The sequence below is a fragment of the Nicotiana tabacum genome, chromosome 7 (genome assembly GCF_000715075.1).
Source record: "Nicotiana tabacum cultivar K326 chromosome 7, ASM71507v2, whole genome shotgun sequence".
NCBI lineage: Eukaryota > Viridiplantae > Streptophyta > Magnoliopsida > Solanales > Solanaceae > Nicotiana > Nicotiana tabacum.
In genome coordinates, this window is record NC_134086.1 from 12,657,951 (window position 1) to 12,664,169 (window position 6,219).

Below are 6,219 nucleotides of genomic sequence, written 5' to 3' on the forward strand. Positions count from 1 at the left end.
GTTCACACTAAGTCAGTCTCTACAATACCATATGAGATATGGAAAGGATGTAAGCCTAACCTTAAACATATTAAAGTTTGGGGTTGTCCAGCTTATGTTAAGAGACTACAGTCTGATAAACTTGACTCAAGATCTGATAAGTGTAGGTTCATTGGGTATCCCAAGGAAACAATGGGATATTATTTCTATCACCCTTCTGACCATAAAGTGTTTGTGGCCAAGGGAGCAATCTTTTTGGAAAGGGAATTTCTTTTAGAAGGAAATTATAATGGAGAAATAGAACTTGATGAAGTTCAAGAAACTAATGAATCAACACAATATAAGGATCATGAGACCCAAGTTGAAGAACTTTTATTGGATGTTTTGAAGTTGCCATCTTCAACGGTTAAAGTTCAAGAACTAAATGAAGTTCAAGAACAGGTTAATAAACCAGTTCCAAACCAAATTAAACAACAACCAAATCCAGCACAAGGTGAACAGGTTGTACAAGTACCTCTTAGAAGGTCTACACAAGAACGTCATGTACCAACTAGATTAAATTTAATGGTACAAGATGATGTATCAAATGAGGTTGATCATAATGATGATGACCCTAAGACCTATGAAGAGGCTATACAAAGTTCTAATTATAAGAAGTGGCAAAAGGCCATGGAATCCGAAATGGAATCCATGAAGCAAAATAAAGTATGGACTTTAGTTGAACCTTCAAAGGATATAAAACCTATAGGTTGTAAATGAGTTTTTAAGAAAAATATTGGGGCAGACAGAAAGGTGGAGACCTACAAAGCCCGTCTTGTTTCCAAGGGATATCATCAGAAAGAAGGAGTCGACTATGACGAGATGTTCTCTCCCGTGGCAATGCTCAAATATATTCGGATTTTGCTTGCTATAGCAGCATACTATGATTATGAAATATGGCAAATGGATGTGAAAACAGCTTTCCTTAATGGTGAGCTAGAAGAGGATGTGTACATGACACAACCTGAAGGTTTCACATCTTTGTCTGATCATAATAAAATTTGAAAGCTACAAAGATCCATTTATGGACTAAAGCAAGCTTCTCGAAGTTGGAATATTCGCTTTAACAAGACAATTGAAAAGTTCAATTTTGTTAGATGCGAAGAAGAACCTTGTGTGTACAAAAAGGTTAGTAGGAGTACAATTATATTCTTAGTGTTGTATGTTGATGATATATTGCTCATAGGGAATGACATATCGGCATTACAAAGTACCAAGATTTGGCTATCTGAACAGTTCTCCATGAAAGACTTGGGAGAAGCAACTTATATATTAGGAATAAAGATCTATATAGATAGATCTAGGAAGCTGCTTGGACTTTACCAGTCTTTGTACATTGATACCATCTTAAAGAGGTATAATATGGATAATTCTAAAAGAGACTATCTACCGACATGCACTGAAATTACTCTCAGTAGGGATGATTGTCCTAAAACACCTGAAGAGAGAGAACACATGAGTAGGATCCCATACGCTAGTGTAGTGGGAGCTATCATGTATACCATGACATGTACACGTCCTGATGTGGCTTATGCACTTAGAGTGACTAGCCGATATCAGGCACATCCTGGTGAGGAATATTGGAAGTTGGTGAAGACCATTCTTAAGTACTTTAGAAGGACTAAAGACCAATTCCTCATCTATGGAGATTCTGAGTTGAAACTTGAAGGTTATATTGATGCAAGTTTCTCTTCAGATAAAGATGATAGCAAATCTATTTCTGGTTAGATATTCACCTTAAATGGTGGTGCGGTGAGTTGGAAAAGTTCCAAACAAGCTACAATAGCTGATTCAGTGACTGAAGCAGAATATATAGCAGCTAGTGAAGCTGCTAAGGAAGCTGTATGGATGAAAAAGTTCTTAACTGAACTTGGTGTGGTTCCTTCAATAGAAGGTGCGGTTACACTATTGTGTGACAATACTGGAGTCATTGCTCAAGCAAAAGAACCAAGATCACACCAAAAGTACAAACACGTTCTATGAAGGTATCACTTGATAAGAGAGATGATTGAACGTAGAGACGTCGAGATTCAAAAGATTGATGGAAAGGAAAATGATGCAGACCCATTCACTAAAGCTCTTGGCGCAAAGGAGTTTGACAAGCACAAGTGGAAATTGGGATGAAGTACAAGAGCGATTGGCTCTAGTGCAAGTGGGAGATTGTTAGGGATATAGTAGATATGCCCTAGATCCAATATCATATTTGATAATTTGAACATATTTTTGTGAACGTCATTTGATATAAAATATATGGCATTTGATATTCTTTTATAACTATTATTAATTGTTTGATTAATTTGATAAGGTCCTTGATTAAATTTTGAGATTTGTCATCGTGATAGAGATCATGATAATGAGAGCAAAGTCTCTTACAATTTAATTTAAATTTGTTCATGATCATAGGATTATTAATTTGGACATTAGTAATCTAGTTAGATCAATATTTATGTGATCGTCTTTATCGGATAAAGATTAGTTGATCTCATTAACTAAATCACAAAGATAGATGATGCATATAGAGATATGATCATTGAACTGACTCATTGGATAATTCCTAATGGTTAGAATTACCATAAACTGTCAATAGGATATTCTCTTGAAGAATGTGATGTAAGAATTTCCTTTGACCTGAGATCGTCATAATAATTGACAAGTTATTTGTTGTGCTTTAATACTAGACACCTATGGCCCTAGGGCGATAGTTGAAAGGATATTGGGTACGATTGAATACTTGTAGAATTAGTGATTAATCAAGATGAAATCTGTCAACTCTTGGTAATGAGTTTAATCTCCATGTTGTCATGAATTCTAAATGACCAAATTAAGACCCTGGCCAGGGCAATTGAATGAAAGAAGAAAAGAGTTTCTTAGGTCATTCAATGGTTGATTATATTTGACATGAACACATAGTTGGTCGCCTATTAAGATTTGACAGTTGAATCATATCCTAGGGTGATCCAGAGCTATAAGGACAGAAGGAATTACTACATTATTCTTCTACTGGTTCTTGAGAGTAAATTGTATACTTCATGCTATCCGGTCATTAAGGAGTATTGCTAGACGCCACCCTTGATTAGTATATGATGTGATCAATTTACTACCGGCTTAGTATTGAACCTATGGGGTCGCACACTAACGAGTGTTCTGATCTTTGCTAAAGGATTAATTAACTTATTATTTGATAATTAAATTAAGGAATTTAATTAGTCAGATAGATTTAGTTATTAGTCCAAATAAAATATTATTATATTCTTTGCTAGCACAAATGATATAATTAATATTGTGAACGAATTGAAGTTTTGTATTTGGAATAAAAAAATTAAATAATATCTCTTGTTTGAAATATATGTGTGATATATATTTAGTACTCATACTTAATATTTATTTATATATGGGATGTATATAAATATTAATAAAGACTACCTGTTACGTCCAATTGGAATTGAACTAACGAAGAAAGTCCTAAAGGACGTCACCAGTTTCTTACCTATATGGAATGGGATTGAAATTTTCCCATTGAAAATTGTGGAAAGAAAAGTCCAATTCCACATTTGGTTAAGTCACGTCTTTCTTTTTGCCCAAACCAAATAGGAAAGAGCTGGCAACTAATGTATGTATATCATATAAAATAAAGGGTTAAGGTACTTCTTTTTGGAGAGCCACAATGAGAGATATTTTGACAAAGTAAATCACTTTCTTTGTAGTGTAGTTGGCTAAAAGTTTTGAGAAAATTTAAGCATTATATACTTCATTCAATTTGTTCGCGGGTTTTATCGATCAAAGAGTTGATAGTAAGGATCGGTCTCGGTGTGGGTACGCATAGAGTCTTCGCACTATCGAAGAATTTTTGAAACAAGACTCTCTCCACCAGGTACGTCTCAGATCCGATCTTTGACATGTAAATAAATTTTAAACACGAAAAGATCTTCCTAGGATTGTTATTATCTTCCGCTGCGTGTTACGAACACCTATATGCAATCCTTCACAATATACTATATATACTTTTTTCCTTTCATATTTGATTCTCAAAAGCAACAGAAATATCCAAAAGAGCGTTGAACGACTATATATCCGATATCAATTTTTGAGGCTGCAATGAAAATCTAATATAGTTTAAACTTCATATCACTAAATTGTATATAAACAACATTTATAGATATTGTTGTCGAATGCTCGTTTTGGAGGAAGAGAAGTACCAGGAAGCAGGGGCGGATGCAGCAAGCGAGTATCGGGTTCATCTGAACCCAGTACTTTCAACGCGGAGCATAAATTTATATGTAAAAATCTATTAAAATTACAAAAAATAGTGGATATGAACCCATAACTTTAAATATATACTATGAGTTCAATACTAAAGACATTAAAGATTGAACCCATATAGTTTAAATCCTAGATCCGTCTCTGCCAGGAAGTTGAACTTCTATGCAATACCAAAATCCAAGTTTATAATAAGAATTTAATATGGTCTAAACTCCATAACACTAAACTATACGTAAATAACATTTATAGATATTATTGTTGAAGGCGTGACCTCATCTGCTAAAAGTTTGGAAATGGCTAGTTTTACGTGAATTGTGAAATGTTGTTTTTCATAGAGCTGCAACTAAATTAAACCCTAATAGTTTTGATGAACTGAAACGTTAAAATTTGGTTTGAAACGCTGTTGTTTTCGAGAAACGTGAAACGGTGGTTTTAGTCCTTCATAGCTTAACTGTCAGAATTTAGTATAATTGAGTATCCTTATTAAAATGAGAGGAGAAAACTCAAAACTGAGAAATTAAATAAATCATACTAAGATAATCACAATGTTCATCGCACTTCACTCAAAATGTCTACATTCCAAGTAGTGATTGGGTATAAAATTATATTTGTTATCTATTTTTTTCTGATTTCACCCAAACAACTTTTTTGGACACGTATATTTTTTACTATCTCGCTTTTTAATAATTATTTATAGTTTTAAAAGTATTATACTCAAAGACTTTTATTATTCTAGTTTAGATATATTTAATTTTTTCTCAATTAGAAATTATAAATTAAATAATTTATTTAGCTTTTTAGGTCTTACATGTATAAGTTTCTAAATTTCTGTCAATTTTTTGATTTTCTGAAAATGGAAAGAGGAGAAAATAATATTAAAAAAAGTTTATTTTCTTATTTTAAAAATAGGTGAGTTACTTGAACTTGTTTTATATTTAAATATAATATTAAGTTCAATAGATAAATTTCAAATGGAAGCTAACAAAAAAGAAAGGAGAGAGCTGACACCAATTTCAGCCACTAATTTCAATTATGAAATAATCTCAAGCGAGGAAATCAATATTACCGCCCATGAATAGTTCAAATTAACACTATCAGGAGCCTACTCAAACACCATTTGTGAATATCTCTCTACTTAAATCTCAAGTTCTCAACACTATTCTATTCCAAATAAATATGCACATTCATCCGGCGCATCTCCATCACTAATGGTCTTAACGAAAACTTACCTCTTTCCAAGATGATGTTAACTTCCTCATAATAACACAGAATGTTGCATGATTCAAAGAAACATATATGAAGATGCCAATATAAATCTGGCCAAATAAAATTTACACCTGACCAACGTCCGCGCATAAGAGAAAGCCTTTTTAGATCAAAGCTACAACATCAAGGATCTCTTTGTACGTCCTTGCGCCCAAATTTCAGGCTTCAAATCTTGTCTTCTGAACCTGAAAACAACCAAGTTTATGCAGGATATTTGTGAAATCTGTACAACTACAATTGCTATATTAATAGAAAATCCCAAAAGTACTTTTATTTTTGAGAATTATTTTCTTGATAGGAGAACAAACTTTTTTAAAAAGGGGAGATCGATGATGCATCCACTCAATAGAGATGGACAAAATCTTTGAAAGATGACCAATGAATTTTAAAGCCAAATATCAAAAACCTTTTCTGTTTCCATTTGTACATATATGATACAGAAATTCCTCACTATTGTGATGAGCCATTAGATTCGTTATATAATGGCTTTTGGAATTCATTTTGAAGAGACATGTCTTTTGGACTCCTACATTATTAAACTTTAAAAAAAAAAAAAAGAATGGGTGGAAGAAATAAGGAAAAATGGAGAAAAAAGATAATTTGAAATCAAAGTTTAGAAGAGTGCCACGTCACCAGGCTAATGCCCCTCAATTATATATATATATATATTTGAAC